Source organism: Phocoena phocoena, chromosome 7 (genome assembly GCF_963924675.1).
Source record: "Phocoena phocoena chromosome 7, mPhoPho1.1, whole genome shotgun sequence".
NCBI lineage: Eukaryota > Metazoa > Chordata > Mammalia > Artiodactyla > Phocoenidae > Phocoena > Phocoena phocoena.
In genome coordinates, this window is record NC_089225.1 from 7,936,404 (window position 1) to 7,954,897 (window position 18,494).

An 18,494-nucleotide genomic window follows, 5' to 3' on the forward strand; every position below is an offset into this window, starting at 1 on the left:
TTATTTAGTAAAAATTGCTATGTTATTTATTTTATAAAATTTCCTGGTTTCTCTCTGTAGTTACAATTGTGTTTCTAATAAAACCCCAAACAAGGGAAATACGCATGTTAAAGACAATGTTGGTGGTTAGAGACAGAATATATATCTGCCTGAACTTGAACATGTATTGACCTATCTTTGCACTACTAATAATCTACATAAAAATTAACACTAATATATAAATATGTATTATTAATCAAATTTGACTCGATATTTATTAAATATTTATGCCTTCTACATACTAAAAATATGTTTGATTATATTATGCTTTCTACCTTTGAAAGAGGCATCAACCCATTAATTTCATTATTCTGCAAGTAGTGATTTATTTATACTATGATTCAGGCACTGAGAGCATTGTTTAACAAAAATTACCTGCCCCTTTCCAAAAATAGCTTGTGGTCTGAGACATTACATTTACATGTATGAAACATGAAAAAGCAAACACAATTATTAAGGTATGTGGTGTTAGAACAAAAGAAGCCATGACCCTATATTCAGTTGTACAGGAAAGTCTTCCTCTCAGAATGGATGCCACACTTCACAGACCATGTTCATACATCACTGTGAGGATAAGCCTCACCATCTACTTACAGCTGAACAGTGATATTAGTATGGCTTTTATTGTGGTTGTATTTACACACCCATGTCTGAACTGGAAAGCTTTAGGAATTCAGAAAAGTAAAAGTGCACTATGTACCCTAGTCATGTTCTGGAAGGAAGAGAATATGTGATGGGTGGTAAAGGATGGATAAGCCCTGGATAGGTGGAGAGAGATTATTTTTTCTCCAGGAAGAGATAAGCAAACCACAGAAGGAGGAGAGAGTGTAAAGTAGGAGAAAGATGGAGAGGAAAGCAGCCTCCACCAATAGATGTTTCCAACTGGAAGATGGAGCTGAGTAGGTGGACCCAGCTCTGGATAAGGAAGACCTTGAATACACAGAGACCATAAAGTTGTCTCCAGAGAGTATCCATTCTGAGGTTTCCTTGAATGCTTCGTGTTTCATCATAAATGTCACCAATGGAGAATTGTCATATAGAGAATCAAATAATGTGAACTATGAGAAACATGGACCAAATGCTATTTTGCAATTTCTAGATAGATGATGATAGATAGATGATAGAAGATAGATATGATATGATATTGATATGATTGCTAGATAGATAGATAGATAGATAGATAGATGACAGAAATGGATATAGCTGTAAATATTTAAATAGATAAAACCATAATTATCTTATGCTTGTTTCTTATGGCAGCGAATAATTGGTGCTCCAATAAAAATTAAAGTTAGCTTCTGGGAGTCTTCCTTGTCTGTGTTCAATATGTGAGGTTTAGACCTATTTCTTAAATATTTACCTGTGCAATATTTTCATGATTGTAGATCATAGTCCTGCTAACATCCATAGCTTCTCCCTTACATGAAAGTGTATTTAGAAGATTTGAAAATAAACTAGGAATATGTAACAGGAATTCGGATTCACGTCTTAACACCCTCCATCAATTTTCCAAGAGGGGAAAATTCAAGTACTGCAATCTGACTGTCAAAAGTGCATGGAGGGGCTTCCCTGGTGGTGAAGTGGTTGGGAGTCCGCCTGCCGATACAGGGGACAAGGGTTCGTGCCCCGGTCCGGGAAGATCCACATGCCCCAGAGCGGCTGGGCCCGTGAGCCATGGCCCCTGAGCCTGCGGGTCCGGAGCCTGTGCTCTGCAATGGGAGAGGCCATGGCGGTGAGAGGCCCGCATACCGAAAAAAAAAAAAAAAAGTGCATGGAGGCAACTACACAAATTATAAAATAGGATGCCAATAAAATTTATTTCTATGTGAAAGGTATATATGATAAATAAAAAGAGGATATTGACATCTCGGCCATCTGCTCCCATCCCAAACTTTCTAGTCCCTACACCTCTGCTCTCACACATCCTTGATAGCACAAGGGAGACTTATTTAAGTATGGAGGGTGCAATGCAAACTAGCCTTTGCTTTGGAAAAATGCATTTTGAACTGGTTCATTCTTATCAGACTATGATGATTAACTGAATAAAAAATAAACAAAAGGACTTAGTAAGAGAAAAGAAGGACAGCTCTGTGAATTTTGAGTCTTAATCAGATCACTTTCTCCTTCATATTGTAATCTTCCTAGGTGACATACTGTTATTTTGTAAAGGGTGATAAAGTCAAAATATTACAATTACTATCTATATATAAATATTAAGCTCTTTCTCTGTGGGGAAAAAAATCAGCTAATTTTCTTTACTCCTTCCAGACAGTACAAGGATCCAAAAATTAAAATTTGCATAGCACCAAAGTTAATAGAACTTTGATTCTCTCCCAAATAGTACATGTGTACTAAAATGTGTATTTTGTCCTAAATGAGATAATTGGATGTGGTGGCTTAGATGTCATGTAGTCCTAAGTGTGAAGCCATAACCAATCCTGGACTCCTCTAGCCCCAGTCTCTCCATTTCTAAAATGAATATAGAATTTACCCTGCAAGGTTGTGATAATGCTTATTTTTATATATTTTTAATAGACCTTTATTGGAGTATAATTGCTTCACAATACTGTGTTAGTTTCTGTGGTACAACAAAGTGAATCAGCCATATGCATACATATATCCCATATCCCCTCTCTCTTGAGCCTCCCTCCTAACCTCCTTATCTCATAGCTCTAGGTCTTCGCAAAGCTTGAGCTGATCTCCCTGTGTTATGCTGCTGTTTCCCACTAGCTATCTATTTTACATTTTGTAGTGTATATAGGTTGATGCTTCTCTCACTTCACCCCAGCTTCATCCTCCCCACCCCATGTCCTCAAGTCCATCCTCTATGTCTGCATCTTTATTCCTGTCCTGCCACTAGGTTCATCAGTATATATATATATATATATATATATATATATATATATATATATATATATATATATATTAGAATCCATATATATGTGTTAACATACAGTATTTGATTTTCTCTTTCTGACTTACTTCACTCTGTATGACAGTCTCTACATCTAACTACCTCACTACAAATAACTCAATTTTGTTTCTTTTTATGGCTGGGTAATATTCCATTGTGTATATGTGCCACATCTTCTTTATCCATTCATCTATCCATAACATTTAGGTTGCTTCCATGTCCTGGCTATTGTAAATAGTGCTGCAATGAACATTGTGGCACATGACTGTTTTTGAATTATGGTTTTCTCAGGGTATATGCCAAGTAGTGAGATTGCTGGGTCATATGGTAGTTCTATTTTTAGTTGTTTAAGGAACCTCCATACTGTTCTCCATAGTGGCTGTATCAATTTACACTCCCACCAACAGTGTAAAAGGGTTCCCTTTTCTCCACACCCTCTCCAGCACTTATAGTTTCTAGATTTTTTGATAATGGCCATTCTGACTGGTGTAAGGTGAGGCCTCACTGTAGATTTGATTTGCGTTTCTCTAATAATTAATGAATTTGAACATCTTTTCATGTGCTTCCTGGCCATCTGTATGTCTTCTTTGGAGAAATGTCTGTTTAGGTCTTTTGCCCATTTTGTGATGGGCTGGTTTTTGCTTTGATATTGACTTCTATGAGCTGTATGTATATTTTGGAGATTATTCTTTTGTCCATTATTTCATTTGCAAATATCCCCCCCCCCCCCCGATTCTGAGCATTTCTCTAATGATTAGTGATGTTGAGCAACCTTTAATGTGTTTGTTGGCAATCTGTACATCTTTTTTGGAGAAACGTCTATTTAGGTCTTCTGCCCATTTTTGGATTGGGTTGTTTGTTTTTTTGTTATTGAGCTGCATGAGCTGCTTGTATATTTTGGAGATTAATCCATTGTCAGTTGCTTCACTTACAAATATTTTCTCCCATTCTCAGGGTAGTCTTTTCACCTTGTTTATAGTTTCCTTTGCTGTGCAACAGCTTTTAAGTTTAATTAGGTCCCATTTGTTTATTTTTGTTTTTATTTTCATTACTCTAGGAGGTGGGTCAAAAAAGATTGTGCTGTCGTTTATGTCAAAGAGTGTTTTTCCTATGTTTCCCCTAAGAGTTTTATAGTTTCTGGTCTTAACATTTAGCTCTTTAATCCATTCTGAGTTTATTTTTGTGTATGGTGTTAGAGAGTGTTCTAAATTCATTTTTTTACATGTAGCTGTCCAGTTTTCCCAGAAACACTTATTGAAGAGGCTACCTTTTCTCCATTGTATGTTTTTTCCTCCTTTGTTGTAAATTAGGTGACCATAGGTGTGTGGGTTTATCTCTGGGCATTCTATCCTGAACCACTGATCTATATTTCTGTTTTTGTGCCAGTACCACACTGTCTTGATTACTGTAGCTTTGTACTATAGTTTGAAGTTGTGGAGCCTGATTCCTTCAGCTCCATTTTTCTTTGTGAAGAATGTTTTGGCTATTTGGTGTCTTTTGTGTTTCCATACAAACTGTAAAATTTTTGTTCCAATTCCATGAAAAATGCCATTGGTAGTTTGATAGGGTTTGCATTGAATCTGTAGATTACTTTGGATAGTATAGTCATTTTCACAATTCTGATTCTTCCAATACAAAACATGGTATATCTTTCCATCTGTTTGTGTCATCTTTGATTTCTTTCATCAGTGTTTTATAGTTTTCTGAGTACAAAAGCCTTTTGCCTCCTTAGGTAAGTTTATCCCTAGGTATTTTGTTCTTTTTGTTGCAATGGTAAATGGGATTGTTTCCTTCATTTCTCTTTCTGATATTTCATTTTAGTGTATAGGAATACCAGAGATTTCTGTGTATTAATTTTGTATCCTGCAACTTTACTAAATTAATTGATTAGCTCTAGTAGTTTTCTGGTGGCATCTTTAAGATTTTCTATGTATACTATCATGTTATCTGCAAACAGTGACAGATTTACTTCTTCTTTTCCAATCTGTATTCCTTTTCTTTTTCTTCTCTGATTGCCATGGCTAGTACTTCCAAAACTATGTTGAATAAGAGTGGTGAAAGTGGACATCCTTGTCTTTTTCCTGATCTTAGTGGAAATGCTGCCATTTTTTTCACCATTGAGTATGATGTTTGCTGTGGGTTTGTCCTATATGGCCTTTATTATGTTGAGGTAGGTTCCCTCTATGCCCACTTTCTGGAGAATTTTTATAATAAAAGGTGTTAAATTTTGTCAAAAGCTTTTTCTGTATCGATTGAGATGATCATATGGTTTTTATTCCTTAATTTGTTAATATGGTATATCACATTGTTTTATTTGTATATATTGAAGAACCCTTGCATTCCTGGAGTAAATCCCACTTGATCATGGAGTATGAACGCTTTAATATGTTGTTGTATTCTGTTTACTAGTATCTTGTTTAGGATTTTTACATCTATATTCATGAGTGATATTGGTCTATAATTTTCATTTTTGTGATAACTATTTTGGTTTTGGTATCAGCATGATGGTTGCTTTGTAGACTGAATTTGGGAGTGTTCCTTCCCCTGTAAGTTTTTTGAAGAGTTTGAGAAGGATCAGTGTTAGCTCTTCTCTAAATGTTTGATAGAATTCGCCTGTGATGCCATCTGGTCCTGGACTTTTGTTTTTTGGAAGATTTTTAATTACAGTTTCAATTTCATTACTTGTGATAGGTCTGTTTATATTTTCTAATTCTTCCTGGTTCAATCTTGGAAAATTGTACATTTCCAAGAATTTGTGCATTTCTTGTGGTTGTCCATTTTATTGGCATATAGTTGTTTGCAGTAGTCTCTTATAATCCTTTGTATTTCTGTGGTGTCAGATGTGATTTCTCCTATTTTCATTTCTAAATTTATTGATTTCTCTCTCTTTTTCTCTTGATGAGTCTGGCTAAGGGTTTATCAATTTTGTTTATCTTCTCAAAGAACCAGCTTTTAGTTTTTTTATCTTTGCTTTTGTTTTCTGTGTTTCTATTTCATTTATTTCTGCTCTGATCTTTATGATTTATTTCCTTTTACTGACTTTGCGTTTTCTTTGTTCTTTTTTCTCTTGTTGCTTTAGGTGTAGGGTTAGATTGTTTATTTTATTTATTTTCTTCTTTCTTTAAGGGAGATTGAAATGCTATAAACTTCCTTCTTACAACTGCTTTTGCTGCACCCCATAGGTTTTGGGTTGTCATGTTCTCATTTGTCATTTGTTTCTATGTATTTTTAAATTTCTTCTTTGATTTCTTCAGTGATCTCTTGGTTATTGAGTAGTGCACTGTTTAGCCTCCATGTTTTTGTGCTTTTTATAGTTTTTTTCATGTAATTGATTTCCAATCTCATACCATGTGGTCAGAAAAGATGCTTAATATGATTTCAATTCTCTTAAATTTTCCGAGGCTTTATTTGTGACCAGGATGTGATCTCTCCTGGAGACTGTTCCGTTTGCACTTGAGAAGAAAGTATAATCTGCTGTTTTCAAAAGGAATGTTCTATAAGTATCAATTAAATCTATCTGGTGCACTCTGTCATTTAAACCTTGTGTTTCCTTAGTTATTTTCTGTTTGGATGATCTGTCTATTGGTGTAAGTGTGGTGTTAAAGTCCCCTACTATTATTGTGTTACTGTCGATTTCTCCTTTCATGGTTGTTAACATTTGCCTTATGTACTGAGGTGCTCCTATGTTGGGTACATAAACATTTATACTTGTTATATCTTCCTCTTGGATTGATCCCTTGATCATTATGTAGTGTCCTTCCTTATCTCCTGTAACAGTCTTTATTTTAAAGTTTGCTTTATCTGATACTAGTATTGCTACTCCAGCTTTCTTTTGATTTCCATTTGCATGGAATCTCTTTTTCTATCCCTTCACTTTCAATCTGTATGTATCCCTAGATCTGAAGTGGGTCTCTTTTAGAGAGCATTTATGTGGGTCTTGTTTTTGTAACCATTCAGACAGTCTGTGTCTTTTGGGTGGAGCATTTAATCCATTTACATTCAAGGTAGTTATTGATATGTATGTTCATATTACCATTTTCATAATTGTTTTGCGTTTTTTTGTGGGTCTTTTCTTCTCTTGTGTTTCCTGCCTAGAGAAGTTTCTTTAGCATTTGCTGTAAAGCTGATTTGGTGGTGCTGCATTCTCTCAGCTTTTGCTTGTCTGTAAAGGTTTTGATTTCTCTATTGAATCTGAATGAGATCCTTTCTGGGTAGCGTAATCTTGGTTGTAGGTTTTTCTCTTTCATCTCTTTAACTATTTCCTGCTACTCCCTCTGTCCTGCAGATTTTTGCTGAAAAATCACCTGATAACCTTATAGAGATTGCTTTGTATGTTATTTTTTTGCTTCTCTCTTGCTGCTTTTAATATTTTTTCTTTGAATTTAATTTTTGTTAGTGTGATTAATATGTGTCTTTGTGTGTTTCTCCTAAGGTTTATCCTGTATAGGACTCTCTGTCCTTCCTGGACTTGGGTGACTATTTTCTTTCCCATGTTAGGGAAGTTTTTGACTATAATCTGTTCAAATATTTTCTTACACTCTTTCTTTTTCTCTTCTTATGAGACCCCTATAAGTTGAATGTTGGTGTGTTTAACGTTGTCCCAGTGGTCTCTGAGATTATCTTCTATTCTTTTCATTCTTTTTATTTATTCTGCTCCTCAGCAGTTTTTCCACATTCTGTCTTCAAGCTCACTTATTTGTTCTTTTGCCTCAGTTAATTTGTTATTGATTCCATCTAGTGTATTTTTCATTTCAGTTATTGTGTTGTTCATCTCTGTTTGTTTGTTCTTTAGTTCTTCTAGGTCTTCGTTAAACATTTATAGTATCTCAATTCATGCCTCCATTCTATTTCCAAGATTCTGGATCATCTTTATTGTCATTACTCTGAATTGCTTTTCTTGCCTATTTCCTCTTTATTTATTTGGTCTTGTAGGTCTTTATCTTGCTCCTTCCTCTGTGACATATTTTTTTTGCTATCTCTCTCTTTTTTTTTTTTTTTTATGAGTGAGATTGTGTTCCTATCTTACTGGTTGTTTGGCCTGAGGCTTCCAGCACTGAAGTTTGTAGGCTGTTGAATAGAGCTGTGTCTTGAGCCGAGATGAGGACCTCTAGGAGACCTCACTCTGATGAATATACACTGGGGTCTGAGTTTCTCTATTAGTCCAGTGATTCAGACTCATAACTCCCACTTCAGGAGTTTTGGCCCGACCCCCAACTCATGAACCAAAATCCTGCAAGCCGCATGGGATGGCCAAAAAAAAGAGAGAGAACAATAACAAAGTAAAAAATAGAATTAGACTAGGAAATTAACAGACATGTTAGAAAGAATATTAATAATATATATGAAACAACAACTGGAAGGTAAAATAGAGCCATAATAGTAAAATAGAGGAGGAGAAAAAAAAAAGTGGAAAAGATGTTGGCTGTGAGGGGCATGGCCTAAGCATCGGCAGGGTTTAGGCAGTGGGTAGGTCTTCTGCATAGGACCCACAATGTTGGAAAAGGCTCTGGAGGTGTGGGAGGTGGTGCTTAGGCTCGATGGAACAGAGGAGGCCATGTGTATCCCTCACCTCTGGTCTCAGAGGGTAGGGGACCCCACCTGGGAGCCCAGCAGGCTTCCTGGATTCTAGTGGGTGGGGCAAACACCCTCCTCTCCTCTCCTACTCCCCCTGTCCTGAAGGACCCTTCCCACCTGCCTCTCCTGTTCTCCACTGGCCTCCCTCCTATGCCCCCAGGACGAACACAGCCCAGAGGGAGCCTCTGATGGTGTAGGACCTAGCCTGAGAACTGGGCAGACTTCCCTGAGTGATTAGGCAGGAGACACACTGGGCACGTTTCTCCCTGATCTGAGTACCCAAGGGTCCCTTCAGGTGTGGGAAACCCTCCTCCCATTCAGCCACCACTCAGGGACGCTGGTCCTGTCTGACCTCCACTTCTTCTCCCCCTTCTGTGCCCCCACTTCCTACCAGTTCACTTGGGGGTTTCTCTGTCTCCTTGGGCATTGAGGTCTTTCACCAGTGGCTGGCAGGTGCTCTAATTGTGAGGAGATGCAAACTCCGCCTTTTCCCACACCACCATCTTGACTCCACACCCCCATAATGTTTAAATGAGATGCATAAACAGAGATGTTAGCACAGTCGTTGGAACAGAGTAAGTGTTTTCTTTTTTTTTTTTCAGAGTCTTTTTTAACAAATGTTAGTCCTGCCACGAAGAATGCTGCATGATGACTAAAGTGTCCAATAAACATAATGTTTTAATAATTGCCATGTCTTAATCCTTAAACTATGATCATCAAGGGCTTGAGCTAAGATGGTAAGTTCAGTCCATTTCAAGCTTCCTTTTGAGACCTGCAATGGTCTATAGAGACAATCATTCTGGTCTGTTTAGAGCCATAAATCATTTTGTACAAGAAACCAGCTGTACTTCACCAAAATTGTAATCACCATTGAACTTTACCAAATTGAGGCAAAGTACCCACTGAATACTTCTTACCAGACAGTTTTCAGCATGAGCTGGATGAGACATATCACAATTTACCGTTCAATAATCTTGACAAACCTTGATTGTTCCAAATTGCAGCTTATCATGGTAACATTTCAGTAATTCTGACAGGCAGTGGTGAAATAGTTTTTGAGCAGTAGGAATTTCCTGGTGGCTCTGAAATCATGCCCTGTACGTGGTATAGGGACTGCTGAAGAGTTGAAGCTGACTTCCTTTGCATCTCTCAGGGCTGCAGTTCTTAGATGGAAATACTTTGAGGTCTACAAAACATGACACAGCTAAAAGAGGTCAGATTTGCAAACAAGTTCTTGAAAACTGAGTTTACATGAGGGTCTTATTATTTTAACCATGATACCCCTTTACAAATGTTGGACAGATGTATTATTTCCAGTGAATGCTTCACTATTGCTCCTCCTCCAAGCATTCTTTGTCCTACTAAATGTATGATACCTCTAAAGCCCATTTAGTAATAGGAAAGCTGCTTGACATTCTAAGCAGCTTTTTGAAATTGCTTAGAAATTTGGCAAAAGAGACTGAATAGTTTGGAGGAATATTCACTCTTGCTATGGAGAGACCAAGTGAATCTTTTCTAGGGACTGTGTCTCAAGCTCTTCAAAAAACATACCTTCCAGATTCTTTGCATATCTTTTTCGTTGTTGTTGTTTTTAATTGAAATATAGTTGATTTACAATGTTGTTTTAATTTCTGCTGTATAGTAAAGTGATTCAGTTATACATATATATACATTCTTTTTTCATTTCTTTTCCATTATGGTTTATCATAGGATATTGAATATAGTTCCCTGTGCTGTACAGTAAGAACTTGTTTATCCATTCTCTATATAATAGATTCTGGATTCTGATTTTCCAACCCTCCATTTTAATAACTGGTGCCCCAGTCAAAGTTAATTTTTGCTTCTGGGTGTTCTCCTAGTCTAAGTTCTATTAAAGACCATGCCCTCCTCTGATTATGCATTCCAGAAAGTGTCAGTTTCATGAGTAGATTTAAATAACTGTCCCTCACTTAGAAAGGATCAAGGTAAGGGACACCATATTTATACCCATCAAGCTTTGACTTATCAAGCTTGATTCATTGAAGCAGTCATTTCCAGTTCCTCTTGAAACTGCATTGTATAGAAAGCACAACATTTTAAATAGTAAATTGGGATAGCTTCTGGGGACTGATGGAAGTTAGGAGGGATCTAAAGTCATACCTTGAAAGAGCATGGTCCTCCTTACACACACTTGTAGGAGGCATTAAGTCTGAGAGTGCTTCCTGATTAGCAAAGCTTACATGGAGTAAGGGTGGGTCCCTAGGAAGCACTGTTTATATTAACAGCTGGCATCTAATCTGGATCCAGACTTTTCCATGTGCCTAGTCCCACATCAGTTATCTAGGAGAACAGATGGGAACTGAAGGCTGAGACACAAGTTGCTTATAAAAATGAAACCCTTCAAGAATAACCCTTAAACATACATCCCTAACACCAAAGGAAAGAAGTGGGTTCACAAATTTTTGAAGGAGGGAGGTGATATAAATTAATTGGAAACTGTGGTGAAAGTATTTTACAGTAGAGGACTTTAAGTGAATAAAACTTGAGACTTGTGTACATTTTCAGAAAAAAAAATCCTAAATGGGTGGTTTGAAAATAATAGATAAATATCTTATTTTTCCCTATCTCCCTTTTGAGACACCTGGAGGTTGGAAAAAAATATCTCTTTCTCCCTTTCTCCTTGGCTGATGTGTTGACTGAGAAAAAAATACACAACGTGAGAGTTGTGAGTTAAGTTTTATTGGGGAAAACCAAGGACTATAGCACAGGAGACAGCATTTCAGATAGCTCTGAGAAACTTCTCAGAAGAGGTAGGGGGGAAGGTCAGTATAAGTGATTTTGGTGAAGGGGGAGTACATGCAATCAAGCACACTTTTTTGCAGAAGGTTTCTGCTAGTCACAAGGAGCAAATGTCACCATTAATGATTCTAGTGCTTTTCTAGATATGAGAAGATGCAAGAATTGGGCTGATAAAATCTTCTCCTGAAAATATCTAACTCTTCATGACTAGCAGCGAGCCTCTGCCAAAATATGTGCTTGGCTGCACGTCCCCCTTCACTAAAATCTCATATAACACTGACCTTCCCCTTGTTGACAAAAAATTAATCAGCCAATCTAAGAAAGAATTGGAAAATTTTATTTGAGCCAAATTTGAGGATTATAACATAGGAAGAGCATCCCAGAAAGCTCTGAGAACTGATCCACCCATTACAAGTCAAGACACCGTTTATATAAATTTTCTGAGACAGAAGGCTGTACATTAAATAATGTATTATTGACAGTTTACACAATCCAGATTTAATTGCAATTGTAGTGGGTCCAGTGACCCTTTATAAGATTGAGGAGGAGTGTTATCGTTTAAGGAGTTGTCTTGTTGATGCTGGGAGAATGTTGCTGTTTAGGGTTGGGCAGGTATTTCTGCTGATGGGGGAGGTTTGGTCAATGCATAATGGGGATACAAAATGCACAGTGCTGGGGGAGTGGAGGACAAAGGGCAGAGAAGAATTTTTACGTTTAAATTTTTCTTGTCTTTCCATATAGTGTGAGTTTTATTTCACACCCCATACTTCTTGAGAGCAGTTCCTCAGAGCTATCTGAGATGCTGTCTTCCAAGATATAGTAAACATTTTGTCCCAAATAAAACTTAACTCACAATTCTCATGTTGTGTGTTTTTTTTCTTTTCTTTTTTCAGTTAACAACTACTGTAGTCCAAAGAGCACAGGAGCCACTCTGACCCTCAGCTTCTGCTGGTGTCAAGCAGTGGAATGGGGCAGCACCAGAGACCCATAAAGCCCTGCAATGGAGGATTCATTTTTAGTTCAGACTCTAATTAGAACACGACCTTTCCAATATGAATCCCTTCTCATTTCTCCTGCATGGGGTGACAAAAGAAGTGTATCAGTACCTACTCTGATAACTAACATCTGTTATTACAGATGCAAAATGATTTACATGTGATAAACTCCATTCATAATCACAAAGGCACCATGAAGAAAGCATCATTTTTATTCTTGCCGTTGTACATATAAGAAGCTAAGGTTTTGAAAGCTTAAGTAAATTAGTAGGTGACTTGGCTTAAAGCAAGAAAACCACAATATTTTGCATACACATTTTGGGTTACCAAGCAAAGCTGAAATGGAGCAGCACCCTGTGGTCTTCCCCCAGTCTCATGTCCTCCGCCTGCATTTTGCCTGTGAAAAAACTTTAGCCAAAGAATAAGTTTAATCGGAGAAGTGAGAAAATGCAGAAACAAAGGAAAACAGTACAACAAGACTAAAGAGTAATAGTTTAGTCATTAAGCAAAGTTAAAGACTTTTAGTTCCTCTTCATAGGCTATAGATACTGTTCTGAGCCTTATCCTTTGAGCTGTCTTATACAGACTAAACTCCCCACCAGGTGGAAGAAGTTAACTACATGATAACCAGACTGTAGCCATGCCATAAGCTGCCACAATTCTGAGAACTGGCCTCAAGGAAATGGGAACAAACTGACCCTGGAACTGAAGATTAACTGTACCTAAAACAATCAAGATGACCCTGGTCAGACCACTGCATGACCGATTTCAAGGTGACTGTCAGAGCTGACTGTGCTGTTTCTGCATGTAGTCCCCTCCCTCCTTCTATAAAAGCTCTTGCCCACTGATTGTCAGTGGGGTGGAGCCGGCCTTTGGACAGAAGTTCACCCACTTCCCACCACCCCCCAGTTGCCAGCATCCAAAATAAAGCAAACTTTCCCTTCCCCAACCTTGCCTCTTTATTAGCTATTGAGTGGTGAGCAGCCGGACGCCATTTTCGGTTACAAAACAAGCTGATGGCTTTTTAAGACCCAGTAAAAGACCTTACATCGTTGGCATTCAGTTGTGAGAGGAATTCAGATGGAGGACTGTCTAGAATAGGCAAAGAAGTGGACATTCCAGTAAATACACAGTACGTCTTGGGTACTTGGACAGGACACTGATTGAAAACACTCAATACTCTTAATATGAGTTGTATACAATTATGAGGAAAACATATTATATCTTCATTCAAGAGTGTGGGAGCTACAAATCTTATTATGTTATTTATGATACCCTACATTTAGTGAGGGGTAGAAACCTTTAGGATGTGCTCTACATCAATCCATGATCTGAGCGAGCATGATTCAAGAGATAGTAGAGCACAGTGATTGAGTGTAGGCTCTGGGAATAAATCAGCTGTTACTACCAAATGTAAAATAGATAGCTAGTGAGAAGCAGCCACATAGCACAGGGAGATCAGCTTGGTGCTTGTGACCACCTAGAGGGGTGTGATAGGGAGGGTGAGAGGGGGACTCAAGAGGGAGGAGATATGAGGATACATGTCTATGTATAGCTGATTCACTTTGTTATAAAGCAGAAACTAGCACACAATTGTAAAACAATGAAACTCCAATGAAGATGTTAAATAAAATAAATACATAAATAAGTAATAAATAAATAAATCAGCTGTTTGATTTTTGGCAAATTAATCTCTCCACATCTCCGTTTCCTCAACTGTCAAGTAAGGACAACAGTATCTACCTTTTTAAGATGGTTGTGAGCATCCTATGAGTTGATACATAGAAAACCATTGAAACAGTGGCTGGCATGGACGAAGCATAACAAACTCAGCTATTGTTATGGTCAATGATTTAGGTGCCCATAATGAATAAGTAATACTCTCCAGCCCGCCTCAAAGAAATATGTCTTAATCAATTAATTGCTATCGATACCACATTGTACACTAGCTCTTTAAGGACACGTTCTCGACAGCCAAAGCTTTCAGGTAACTTAGACTCTGGGCTCTAGAGACTGATGCCACATGATTTCACACCTTAGGTACTTGCCTCATCTAAATCAAATATGTTTGGGGGAGGGAGACTATCCACCTCTGTTTTAATATCTTCAGATGCTTTCTACGTATTGGGGAGAGGATTTCCAGCTATGACATAGTCTGGCTTCAGCAACTCTGCTCAGACTGAAGGTACCAAAATGAAGAAGGATCTATTGAATAAGGATACAAAGTATTGACTTGGAAAGATACACCTATGGCTTCCAAGCATGGTGTTTGATGTAAACCTTACTCAGTGCCTTTCAACCATAGTTTCCCCCTCCAAATATTTAGAGTTTGTATGTATGTCTTCAACTCTGAAACAGACACATGTGTGCTTACACACATACACACTTTCCCAATATTGAGTTAATATTTTCCTAAATATGACTGTTCAACTTCAATAGTCCCATCATTCAATATAAATCAAGAACCTTCTGGAGAGTATACAATACTAGATATCTTTTGGACTAAACCATGAAAAAATTCAAGCCCCCCTTTATGTGATAAAACGATTAAACTTGCATTTATTATGGTTCAATTGACATAAATGTAACCCAAGAGCATGGCAGAAATAGTAAATTAACATATAAAACCAGATAGAGAGTAAACTGGAAATCAACGGGGAGCTAAAGGCAACCAACAGAAAGGGAATTATCTTGTCAAATGGGCATGTTTGAAAAACAGAAATAAAATATGTAATGAGGGGATATTGAAGTCCATCATAAGATCAGGAGGCAGTATTTGTCCTGTTCTACCATGTAACCCAAATTGAAGCAAAATGATTAGCTTAGCTGAGATTTAAGTAGTTTACAACAGAATAAAACAAACATATCCACTTACAGCTGTAATTCAAAATTCTCCCTTTGCCAGGAGAATGAGGCTTGACTTACACCAAAATGACACAAGTATACTGATTTTATTCCTTTTATAACAAGTATAGCTCCCTGGGGCAGGACGGGCTAGTGAAAATTCATGTAAGCTGATATATTTTGAGTGCTTATTTGCAAAGTATTAATAATACATCAGGAAGACAAAGGAATACTCCAAATAATAAACTCTAACAGCTCTGAACCTACATTGTAATGCAGTTCTTTCCTCAGTCCAGTTCACACCACAGTTTTCTCTTACAGAGTTTTCTTTTCCTTATTCTTAATGAACTTCTGATGGAGAAGGACTTTCTTCAAGAGTCTGGATTATATTTCAAAACTTGAGTTGTCTTTGTGTGAGCATCTAAAGTGTGTATAATTTTTTTTAACTTTGGAAATATTTAATATGGACAACTCTTGTCTATTTTCTATAAACATGTGACTAGAGAGTTTTAAGATTAATCAAGAGACCACAGACTAAGTCATCTTATTTTTTTCTGTTCTCAGATATTTTTGATCTTTTAGGAGATTGATTTATTAATCAAATGATGTGCAGATTTGCAAAGAAAATGAGAAAAGGCAGAAAACTAGATCTAAAATGACCCTATCACCAGAAATAAACATTTTGAAGAAGCAATGGGGCATTTTATATGCAGATGAACATCTTTTTTTTTAAGGGAATATTTTTAAAACACAGCTGCCTTATGGATGGTAAAAATGCCTATGTGGTATGCACCTATGAAAATATTTGTAGAACATTGCATGATGGTTAACCATGGGAGTTTTTTTTACCACTACTCCTAGTTTCAAATCACAGCTCCAAGTTGGTTGATATTTCTGTGTCTGTTGCCTCAGATATAAAGCAAGAATATGTATTTTATAGTTGTGTTTTGCTTTGCAAATTGTATGTATCCACTACATTTTGGATATTGTTATCATTGTGTGATTTCATTTTGCTGTTATTTTTATTAGTACTAGGATGGCTTATTATCACATTCAAACTTAAATGGTCTGTTACTGTTCTGCATGAATAGTTCCAGCATCTGTATAGAATAATGTATTCATCAAAAGGAGAGGAATCAGTAAGAGTTGAACCAACTAGTTGCTATATTTTCTACAACATCTTAAAACATGTCAGAGTGGAGAGAAACTTTGAAGACAAGCCTGAATAGGAACACTGAATTTTCCATAACCAATTCTGTGATGTCAGAAAAGTTGTTCTACTTCTCTTGGGATAAATGGTGCAGACAAAAAATAGTAATACAGATCAATATATCCATTTGAGTTATGAGAGTTGGTGAGGAAAGTCTATAGAGACCCACTGAAGCATCATAGTCATAGTTTCCTTAATTAGCCTCAGTCTGGACTAATCTTAGTGAAGTCTAAGTGATTCTTAGAAGGGGTTTTCAGGTTCTTCATTCTCTCTCTCTCTCTCTCTCTCTCTCTCTCTCTCTCTCTCAATTCTAGGAGTATTCTGTGCTTTTCTCCTTTTAGTAACCCAACTCTGTGAAGAACAGAGTGACAAACAATAAGCTTGCCTAATACCTGATCATGAATTCTGTCTAGCTCCATGAAAACACTTTTTACTGTGGATTCAATTATCTATTTACACATTTTGTATCCTCATCTAGAATCTGATATATGCTTCTGCACAAAATCTGTGGTGATTAACACAGTGACAGCTACACAGTGAAAAATTCCATACATACGTATATTTATTGAAAAAAAAATAGTGATTGATCCTACTAACATCTGAGGGGAAAAAAAAAACCTCCCCACAGTGATTATTGCGAGATGATGTATTAGTAACTGACATATTAATTCTAGCTTATGGTATAACATAAATGATTCCAGTAGCCATATCTGTTTCCATGAACAGTTGTAGTCAAATACACGTGAAACATCTGTTAAATTCTGAGCTCTCTAGTAAGTTGAAAACTCAAAATAGTCTCTTTACTGAATAAGTAGATGGCAGTAGTTTTCTAGGATAGAGACAATCTATCATGGCAAAAAATAAAAATAGAATATGCAATTATCAAATCTCTCCTTGTTTAGATTAAAAACTTGAAGGAAGTAGGTAATATGTGAGACACCCATGAGTTTCTTAGATTATTAAAGCAAACAATAGAAGCCTCATTCTCAGGTTCTTAAACACACTCATGAAAATACCCACTAATGATCTTTGGCACTGCGGGTCCAATTATTTGATTTGTTTCTGTTTTTTATATTTAATCTTCTTCCTTCATAAGACTGTAACTCAGTAGGGAAAAAAGAGGGTGTGCTTTGGAAGTAATTTTCATTAACTTTGAAAACACTTTATCAAATGGAAAGGAAAACCTATATAATTAACCCCTTGTAGGAGCAGATTGGGCTTTGGTCGCATAAAATTCGTTTCCAATAGAGATTCCACCACTTTATAGCTGCCAGCCATTGGGCTTATTGAACAGCATCCCTTTTCTCACTCTACTAGTGTTTAATGTAGAACAGAGGGGAAGCACATAAACTTTGGATTAACATAGACTAGAATGTGAAGACTGTTTGACTTATGACTTTGGAAAAGGATGCATTCTGTGGAGCTACTGCTATAAATGGAGACAAGGAATCCAGTAGGGCTGTTTTGAGCAGAGAGTAAAATGTAGGAGCACAGGGAATGGTCCACAGAGCTTACACCATACATGTCAACACATTCACTGCCATCCTCGGCCTCTCACTTCCCTCCCCTCCTCCACCCTACCTATAGCATCCCCAGAGTGAGTGTTCAATCAAAGGGGGAAAAACAATACATGTAAATGTCCACCCCACACTCATGGGTTCTTCTGCTCTCCTGCTCTGGGAGAAGATCACTGGTGGGTAATTGCTCTGTCTCTGTCTAGAGGTGAGATAGCCATCTGCACAGAGATCTTTTTGTGAAGGAACATCTAACTTTGAAAACAACTACAGAAACAAGAAGATGCATGTTTCTTTGAAGAGAGCTTTGTGTTCACAGCCTCACAAACACTCACACAGAGTTTGGAAAGAGGACAGCTAAGCTAACACACACAAAAAATGTAATGTGGATGGCAGAAATGTCTGAATAAACAAATGAAGAAAGAAGGAGGCAATAGAAAAAACAGGATCTGCAGACTTGAGGCTTTACATCCTCCCTACCACCTCAAAGGGACCTCAAAGCCATCTTTAACTTCTTCTAGTCATACTGACTACAGATGCTCTTGTGAGTCCCATTAACTTCAACACTGAGGCGGCATAGTGAAATCAACAGTCTACCACCAAGCTGTCCTAACTTTCTTTGTGTT